We start from the raw sequence: 10969 nt of genomic DNA, 5'->3' as shown, positions 1-10969 counted from the left end.
CTTTTTTTGTAATTAATGTTTAAAAGAAAACATCTACCAAGACAACAAAAAAAATGGCATTAAGTTTCCCAAATATATCCATTACAACATTTGAATTTAACAAACCAAGAACCATTATCCATTTTACATCCTACTTGAAAATTTTCACTTTGGTCATAATTACTCAAATTTAGACATACCTGGCTGAGTTTCTTGGCTTCTCTGTCGCTTGGTCATACACCTCTAGAGCAGGGCCCTCCATTAAGAACTGAAGTAATTCTAATGAGAGCATATATACAGTGAGTTTGACCTGTACTCCCGAAGGAATTACAGAACAAACTATACAACGGCTGACTTGACCTCATATATATTCTAATGACCTCCCTGCATCCACTTAAACAGGTAGATGAAGCAATTATATTTCTGTTTTTGTCTGTGTTCATTTGTTTACCTGTGGGGTGTCATGTATTTCTAATTGCTTTAAAGATTAATAACAAAAATAAGAGAAAATTAGTTATAGCTTTACAGTGGCAGTGACATTATTACAGTAAGACAGTTAAGTAATGCAGTGTAACTTCTTGCCTTTGAACCTGTTTGTTTTGGAATTTGTATATAAAAAATAATTGTTTCATCATGCAGGGGAATAGACTTCTTTTATAAACTGGTTGATATACTGTAAGCATTGATTCATTTTGTTTTAATGTAGTCATAAATACTTTATTGTAGCCCAAAGAATTCCAGATCTCTCAAGTAAAGTGCCATGTAAAATAAATGGCAAAATATCTACCTACATCCGAGAAAAAAAAAAAAAAGAAAATAGAGAGAGAGAAAAAAGAACTACAGTATTTAAAACAGAGACACTCACTCATATTGTTGACCTATGCACACTTGACCATACTTATACTACCATACTTGATAATGCACTCATGTCTGCATTTAATACAGGCATTTCTTCAACTTCAGGCAATTTTAGCACATTTTATCATTTTTTCTGAAAGTCATGAAAATTACATTTTTAATGTTTTGGAATAAAATACTTTTAGTCTGTTCTTTGATGGCTAGTAAAAATGTTCTGCTGACAAGTGATATTTCGTGTGATTTTTCTTTGTATTCTTCATTACTTGTCTCATATTTCATCTCAAGAATGCTCTTCGCTGACACTTTTGTTGACTTGGTAAACAAGTACACTAACTTTTGAAAAAACTTTATTAAGGGGAAAATTGTTTGGTGTAGTGAATATGACGCCACAATTGTTTTGTAATTTTTTAAATATTGATAGAAAACATTTTCACACAATAACTATTAAAATAGTTTAACTTCACTGTTTGTTTAGATTATTATAGTGTTAAACGTAATATTTTTATTTAAATTTTTTATAATGGATATTCATAGTTTAATGGTGCACTCAGTAACTTTTGTCTTTGTGTCATCTTGGACTTACAGTGACACCTAGTGGCTTGGATGCAGCATCATTTAAAATCAATAGTTTTCAGTTTCAGATGCCATTGTAGAAATGTACTATTCACAGTCAGCCATGATTACTTTAATCAATGAGTGAAAGTGTCAAATAACAGGACGGTTACTGAGATTAAGTGAGTAGTATTCAGCTGGTTATGTGATTCTAACATGGCAGCCCCCATGTGCGGACCCTCTCCATGTAAAATAAATATTTTTATAACTTTTATAAGGTTACTGATATGACTGGAGTCTTCATTTTAATGTGAGTGCTCATGATTTCCTACATATATTGCAAAATTACAATTCATGTCTTTAGGAGTTAAACTTTTTAAATGAGGAAAAAATTACTGAGTGCACCTTTAATATTGAAAGTCTGCATCTGGGACGAGGCTAAAACTGTAAAATCTGTTCATAAAAGGCACATGAAAAGTTCCAAACATTTTTGATAAGGGCCTGGTAAAAAGGTTTCTAATTAAGTTTTGAGATCTTCACAGGGCCGTAACCAGTAGTGTAGTAATGACTGAAGAAATGGGCATACTGTGAATTTAAAAGACAGAACAAAATTACATTTGAAACAATTATGGGACAGCTTGCCATCTGTGAAGAGCATAAAAAACAAGCACGGGTGCAATGACACTCAGTATTTTCCCAAAGTTTAATAGCATATGTTTTTATTTAAATGCATTAATATTTTTACTTTTAGCATCAAAGTAAGTAAATATACAGCAAAAATTGTGGTGACTCCAGCGCTGGTGCCGCATCTGCATTTCACTGTAAATGCTAGAATTGTCCCACCCCTTATTGAAACGGAAAATATGATTGGTTAGAAAATATCCAGCCGCGTCTAAAATGAACATTCTGATTGGTAGCTCAGCTGAGTCATACTGTCAGTTCTGCCCGTGCCTTCAGTTCAGCGCTCCCACCTCCCGCTGCTCCGTGCATGATTAGACAGAATCTCTGTATTCTGGCATCACCTCAGTATAATTAAAAGTTATGGGTCAAAAGCCTCCTCACTGTTCTGGTGGCTATATGTATCATAATTCATTTTAGGTGGGCATACGCAGAATCCTTTGAAAGATAGGTGGGCCTATGCCTGCGTATGCCCTAGACTACACTACTGGCCGTAACCACCATAGACATTGAGGGGGACATGTCCCCCCAATATTCATAATAGTGCTCTACTGGTATAGGTTTTTCTATGGTTGATTATTAAATTATTGCATTTGGTCCCCACCAATCCTGAATATGTGGTTACGTCCTTCTTCATATGAAAAAACAAAAAACCTTGAAACCCCTGGGACATGAAAGTGCCCGAAGTTGAAGAAACACCCATATGTGTTTACACAGGTATTTAAATCAAATCAAACAAAATCAAAATCAGGAGTTAAACTTTTTAAATGAGGAAAAAATTACTACACTACTGGCCGTATTTAGTGTGAATGTTAGTCGATTTAAATGTATACTATACTTTGAAAGGGATAATTCACTCAAAAATGAAAATTCTCTCATCATTTACTTGCTCTCATGCCATCCCAAATGTATATGACACTCTGTCTTCTGCAGAACAAAAACAAAGAATTTTGGAAGAATATCTCAGCTCTGCTGGTACATACAATGCAAGTGAATGATGACCAAAACTTTGAAGCTTCAAAAAGCACATATAGGCAGCACAAAAGTAATCCATAAGACTCCAGTGGTTAAATACATGACTTCTGAAGCGATCCAATGAGTTTTGGGTGAGAGCAGACAAAAATGTAACTCCTTTTTCACTATAAATCATGACATCAGCAGTCTTCTTGGCGATCATGATTTCAAGCTTGATTACTTTTCCAAGCACCATCTAGCACTCTGCACAAACGTCAAGCACTAGAAAGATAATCGAGCTTGAAATCACAATCGTGCCTAGAAACTGCAACGAAAAGATGGAAAATAAAAATGGAGTTATATTTTGGTCTGTTCTCACCCAAAAGCGATTCGATCACTGAAAAAGACATGGAATAAACCACTGGAGTCATATGGACAGGGTTGGGAGGGTTACTTTTGAAATGTATTCCACTACAGATTACAGAATACATGCTGTAAAATGTAATTTGTAATGTATTCCATTAGATTACTCAAGGTCAGTAACGTATTCTAAATACTTTGGATTACTTCTTCAGCACTGGTAGATTTTTTTCACTTGTTTTCACTATAAAAACTCTGCCAGTACAGTAAGACAAAATACACATGTTAAAAATACATTCTCTGAAAAACCTAAATATCTTATGCAGTGTTGTTTCTAAAACAAGATCAATCTAATTGATCTTGTTTTAAGGATTTTTAGATATTTTTACAGGAAAACAGAACAAAAATTATTATCAAGGATACGATTTTTGCCCTAATATCAAAGGTCTTACCAGAAAAAAGAAATTATCATCCAACGTGAATTTTCTTGATAAAAAAATATGATCGTATCGTGCATGTAAAATGGCTAGAAATAGCATTTTAGCTTAGCGTAAAGCTGACAATTTACACAAGGTTTATTTCTATTTCTTCTGCTCCAAACTTACTTCAAACGTACTTCTCTGTCTGCTCGTATGAATGTAACACATCATTAAGAAAGTGTTTCACCGCTGTTCAAATGCACCTTAGATCACATCATTTATATGTATAAATGTTTTCCATCTGAAAGGACTAAATATTAAATGAAACAAATGACAATAAAATGCAAAGTAATCTCTTCAGTAATCAAAATAATTTTTGAATGTAACTGTATTCTAATTACCAATGATTTAAATTGTAACTGTAGTGGAATACAGTTACTTATATTTTGTATTTTAAATACGTAATACCACTACATGTATTCTGTTTCTCCCCAACCCTGCATTTGGATTGCTTTATGCTGCATTTATGTGCTTTTTGGAGCTTCAAAATTTTAGTCACCATTCACTTGCATTGTGTGGACCTACATAATTGAGATATTCTTCTAAAAATCTTTATTTATGTTCTGCAGGAGAAAGACAGTCACACATCTGGGATGGCATAAGGGTAAGTAATGTAAATGATGAGAGAATTTTAATTTTTTGGTTAACTATTCCTTTAAACAATATGAACCATGACATATTACATCAGCTGCATGTATATGTTTACTTGTGTAAACATCTAAGGGTGTTTGTCAGGATTTAAGAATGTGTGCAGCTGTGCACTAATTATTTTGAGGTAGACTCTCTCTTGTATGTGTAATAATCACTCTTTTTATTAATAATATCAATGAATAATATCTGAAGGAAAAGAAGACAAAAATAATTTAAAAAATCAAGAGAGATGCAAGTTCATATTATTCTTTGTCCATAGATCCTACGCATTGCTGTATGCCCTCTCCTGGTAGCAGTCACTACTTGAGCATTTTGACCATTGATGAAAATGATATTTGTTTCTTTCCAAAAACTCCACTATTATTGTGGGTATTGTTTACTTTGTGTAATATCTGACCTGATTTTCAATGCACATGATATACTGATATATCTATACTAGGGCTGTTTGAATTCAAGTTAATTACATGATTTGGCAATTAATCACAATTAATCACATACAATCAATATTTGTAGAGAAAGGCCCCCAAATAAAAGTAATTCAAAGTATAATGATTAAAATATTATAAATAATCATATTAAAAAAATGATACACGTAATGTGTACAGTAAATATAATAAGATATTTAAAATATGTAACATTACTCTGGCTGTCACAGTCCATCTCCCTCGTGTTCTTCAAGGACTCTTATTTTGAAGTTTTCCCCTGGACTACATCTCCCATAGTTCACTTCCCTCATCACTTCCATCTGCTCCTCATCATCCTCACCTGTATTCCATTCCTTCATTTAGCTCCTTGTGTATAAATACCCTCTAGTTTTGTTTATTCATTTGTCAGTCCTTTAATGGTTATTTTGTGAAGTTTAGCTTTATTATTTGTTCCACGCCAGTGTTTATTAAAAGATTTAAAGTGTCTACTCCTGCGTCTCTTCCACTCTGAGTACCCATCGTTACAGTGGCAGTCAAGTACAGTATTGATTAGGTGATCCAAAATTTGGTTTAAAAATAAATATATTGTTTATTTCCAAATTATTGAACATAAGCCTATCATTGGCCTACAGTTCTCAGGAATACATTTTACAATTTAATTGGTCAATCTTTCCGAGATAGACTTATTATAAAGGCTTTTATAAGGACACGTCTGACGACTCTGCATTAAATCAGTATTTCTAATCTACTGATACATGGATCTTATTTGTGAAACACCAGCAGAAGAAAAAAATTCTGTGTAAATCATAAATCTATTCATATTGTCCAATTAAATTACAGGTAAATGTGAGAATTTACACAAGAATGTTTTTAATTACAATTTACACAGACATTTGTTCTGCGTGTTTTTCATGAATAAGGCCTTTTACGTGTACATCTAATGTTTCATTGCACTCTTGTACTATTACTGTTTAACTGTATGCTGGTGCTGCATATGCATAGTTACTGTCTATTTGCACTCTATTAAAATGTTATGCCCTACCCACTCAAAACAGTTTTTGTCTAAATAGTGCCATCTGCTGACATTCAGAATCAGAAAGCACTTTAATGGTTAAATATGCTCACATGAACATTTGTCCTTGGTAACAGAAGCTGCAGTATTTGCAGAGAATAACATGCAATGAGATGGAGTGTAATTTAAGCCATGCTTAAAAATGAATAAATGTCATTACATTAAAAATAAATTAAAACCAAGTGGCATTTATAAGTGCAATTTCAAGCAAAACAAATTCAGAGGAATTTTGTTAGGTATTAAATGATAAAACAATAGACATGGTGTGTCCAAAATGATGCACTCTGCACTACCACTATGCACAGTTCACTCAGCCATCTAGTGTATGAACTTTCAAAGTGTAGTACTGCCTCAAATTGAACACTTTTTTTTTTTTTTTTTATTATTACACGGAAGCATTTGTTGTTTCTCTGTCAGTTTCTCAGAAGTAAGGTTTCGAATGCATGCATACATTTTATGCTGCCTTTCATGTCATTTTAGGAGCTTGAAAGTTTTGGACTCTACTGACTTGCATTATATGGACAAAAACACCCCATACATTCTTGAAAATATCTTCTGTTTGTGTTCTGCAGAAGAAAGAAAATCATGTTGCTTCTGCAAACAAATGATGCTAGATCTTTTCACAGAACTAAATTCACTTCGCACATTTTTGGAATTACTTTAAATCAATTTGGTCTCAGGGTCCATCCATCCATCCAGCCATCCATCCATAGATAAGTAAGCACTAACAGAAAAGTCAACTATTTTTATCTCTCTCACAAAGAGAGAGCTTACATAGCACTAAAGAGTACACACATTCTTGTAGGACATATTAGGTAGGCATGAGAGATGTTGGTAAAGTGATCCTTGCACTTAAGCTGATGGAGAGTGCTATGTGTTTGTCCACTCAGTGTCAAGTTAGTACTAGTAGAGTAATATGAGTAACATAATGGCAGTCACAATGATGCACTTACTGGAATTCAGCCTTATGTCTGAAGCATTAAAGGCGCATATATCTTTCAACAGTATTTCCCACACTATTCCATACAAGTTCCAAAATCATATGGTTTAGCATCAATATACAAATTATATATTTTCAATTTGTGGGCATTTGTTCGAATTTGAATGGAATTCTTTATTACCCCATCCAGTTTTAAACATTTACCATGGTATTGATGGTATTTCATTATTCTAAGTTCAAAGCTATACATGCTTATTGTATCAAACTTGTTGATCTCAAAGGACTGTAAATATTTATTTCACATACACGGTACAGTAGCTATTTTATGCTATAGCATTAGCAAAACAATATCTCCTTATATTCAAGTTTATATTAATTTATATTAAGTTCCAATAAAGCTATCTTTATTGGATTTATTACAAGGGTAGAACCTTTACAATATTTATCAACTGTAGAAACTTTTTTTCTAATTTCTTTTGTTCTTACCCCATAAATAATTGGGTTAAAACTTGGAAAAAGTAAGTACGTTGTGCTCACAAATACACGACTGCTAGTTTAAAAATGATTTCTTATTTTATAAGGCATAAATGCAATCAAGGTAAAAATCAAACTACCTGTCATAACAATGTTATACGTAATACATGTGTCAATAGCCTTCATTTGGGCCTTTCCAGATTTGAACACAGAGCCAAAAATGACAACATAGGAAAAGTTTTCAGAATAATATCTGCAGCTGGTATAAGAAAAGCAGTCAAAAGTTAATGGATATATCTCCACATGCTAACTGAATCAACACCTTAACCAATGCATGTGCTCACAAAAACAGTGATCAATAACATTTGTTACACAAAATGACAGTCTTCCTACCAGAGAGACCATCGTGATATTCATTAGTCAATTTCTGATTAATGGTGTAACAACAAACTTTAGAAAAATGGGGATTTCCATATATTTATAAAAATAAAGAAGTTTGCTTATCACAAAGTAATGGTCCAGCGCCATCCACAAAAGCAAAGTGGATTGAAATGCTCCAACATAATGAATGTAAAACATTTGTATCAAACAACCACCTAAAGATATCGCACTCCAATTAAATAAAAAGCTAAGGAGCATGTTAGGTACAAAAAATATTCCAGTAAATTGCTATAGGTCCTATTAATACATACAGTACATAGGAGAGTGTAGAGACTTTTGAGATATGATTAAATATATGATAATAGAATTAGCTGTGATAGACATCAGAAGAAAAGGAATAAATAATTAGTTTGAAGTCTGTGAATTAAATATTATGCAAACCTATTATGCATATATGATCAGCTCCTTTGCAGGTGGTGTTTTATTCAAACAAATATAAAAGATGAAGAAAAAAAAAAAAGAAGAAGTTCAGTATTCTATTTTAATACACTTTGTTCACTACAGAAGGATACTTTCAGTGTTAGACCAAATAGCCATTGTGGTATTGCATACAATAATGCGTTTCTGCGAATTCACTGTTAATAACAAAATGATTAAAAATTCCAGTGAATGAGCTCTTCACAGAGTATTCATTATTATTTAACAATTAGAATATTCTTATAATACATGCAAAGTTTTCATGAGAGCAGTGTGAATGAGCTTCTATCATGCACTCTCAAGAATGCCATGTTGGCCTGCATGTAACCTGTTAAGTCATGTACATTGTATTTATACAAAAATGGATGAAATAGAAATAGGCTTTATTAAGAGTTATATCAAGCTTTAATGTGTTTATATGTCTTCTGCCACCACTAATTACATATCATCACAAACTGTATTCTTTTCTTTTGTATTGTGTCACTTTTAAAATAATTTCCCAGCAATTATTGAAGGAACTGATTAACATTGCTAAGTCATGAAGATAGACTTTGTTTAACTTTACTCATTTTAAAAAAAGGTTAGGCAACTCTTAACTCTTAAATTCTCATTAATGGACTTTGCTTATTTGGCTAGACCCATCTCAAGGGCCCTCATCTCAAGTTTTTGTTGCTATAACAAGGGTCAGAGTTACTTACTATCTTGCTAGTAAACACGCTAAGCAGCACTCTAGGGGTGCAGGCCTAAGATTAGAGTGGACCAAGAGACAGTTGACATCACCAAGGGCCCAATTACAGTATATTACATTCGTGCTAATTAGACTTTGTTTGACCACCTATTATCATAAGTGATATCATATCTGTATATGGAAAAACAGCACCAGTTTACAATTGCTACTCTGGTCGGTTGGTTAAAATGTTTTTGTTAATGTTTACTTTTTTAATTGTTTGTAGTGTTCCTTTTGATGTAACTACATGTATCAATGGTTGTTTAATGGAATTGTGGTTCATACTGGGGAAATCTCAGGGCACAACAGGACACTTAAAAAATTCTAATGACATTGTGACAGATCTTGTGGGTAGATTTCAGGTTCTCAAATAAATAGTACAATTATTAGATTCAAAATGGGATTATATTCAAAGAATAATGTTGATTGAATGCACAATATTATTTACTTTTTTAAGACAGTACAACAAATTCAGAGCATACAGCTCTAGTCCTGTTTTGTAAGCAATTCAACATAATTTCCATTGCCTCTTGACTAACCTGGATAATCAATTGGCAGCCGAATGAAAAAAGGAGCATTAAGGCCGCAAGTACTTGAACGCAGATGCGAGCGCTAGGGCACCTTACTGCCAACACAAGATCCAGCTGAACATGCTTAACCTGCATTCTTGCAGTAGTGGCGGGAACAAACCTCATTACTCAAGGGGGCCATAGAGTTACAAACGTCAGTGCCTTTAAACTGGATGTGTTATCATTCTAGTAAATTGCTATACATATGTTGACTTTAACTTAACTGCAATAGCAATATTCTTGTCAAACTATTGCTCCACAATTACAGTAGTTGATTTGAAAGAGAAAACTCACCGTAGAAGCGGATAATTCACACTAATGTCTGCTGTAGCGCCCACTGTGGCAATGTTGAGAATGCAACATGTACTTGTGTTGTTTTATGAATTGCAGTCTTCCACATTTTGAAATGCAAAAATGCACAAAATCGCTAGAAGCGTCTGTGTTCACATACTTGCGTAGTACATTTAGGCATTTAGTGTCCCAGCTATCTCTTCTAAAGGGGTCTTTAATATGCCTGTAATTTTATTTCTGGAACCAACTAGACTGGACCACCTAATATGGCCACCCTGCCCTTTTCTGACCCTGAACCCTGGCATTTTTGCCATATAATCCATGCCTCCACATTTGCATACTTAATTCTTCTCACTGGTTATACACAATAAATACTTAATAGAACACAATTACTACAACATTAAATTTCTTCTGAAAACAGTGATGAAGAAAGCAGCTATGATAGATGACACCTACAAAATTATAATTTAAGTCTTTTGTTTTGGACATGTTGCACCCTAGGGTGGCACGGTGGCTCAGTGTGTAGAACTGTCGCCTCACAGCAAGTCACCGGCTGAACCTGGACATTTGCATGGTCTCCCCTTGTTCCCATAGTGCTGCTCCATTTTCCCCCACAGTCCAAAGACATGCAAGTCAAATGAATTGGAGACTCTAAAATTGCTCGTATGTTTGAGTGAGAGTGTGAATGTCTTTGTCTGTCTGTGTTAGCCCTGTGATGGACTGGCTACCTCGCCAGGGTGTTTCCCAGCCTTCGGCTTGAGACAGCTGGGATAGGCTCCAGCACTACCTGTGACCCTATGTAGGATAAGCAGCTATAGAATATTGATAGATGGATGAAGTGATGGATGTCAAAATGATCAGTTTATGTCCCAGTCTTTTCCTCTTTATGGCAATGGATTTGGGGTTAAAACAAAAATAGACATTTACAAAAGCACACTATTCATGCCTCATTATTTTTCTGCTCTCTCTTCCTCAATACCAGTTTTATTTACCACATAAATTAGACTATTGCTCCTTACATTAATTCCAACAAAAAAGGTCCAATATAAAAAAGCATTCTTAAGAGAAAGCAATGGTTTCTTAAAATTAGGCATGTCCCGAT

General features: G+C 33.9%; 1 pseudogene; it reads right to left on the bottom strand.

Moving 5' to 3' along the window:
- Positions 1–7320: 7320 nt before the first annotated feature.
- Positions 7321–8202, bottom strand: LOC127422112 (olfactory receptor 52E8-like; annotated as a pseudogene).
- Between the last annotated feature and the right edge of the window lie 2767 nt (positions 8203–10969).

This window comes from Myxocyprinus asiaticus, chromosome 31, assembly GCF_019703515.2.
Source record: "Myxocyprinus asiaticus isolate MX2 ecotype Aquarium Trade chromosome 31, UBuf_Myxa_2, whole genome shotgun sequence".
NCBI lineage: Eukaryota > Metazoa > Chordata > Actinopteri > Cypriniformes > Catostomidae > Myxocyprinus > Myxocyprinus asiaticus.
The sequence above is the reverse complement of the archived record's forward strand: the minus strand, read 5'-3'. Positions and strand labels throughout refer to the sequence as shown.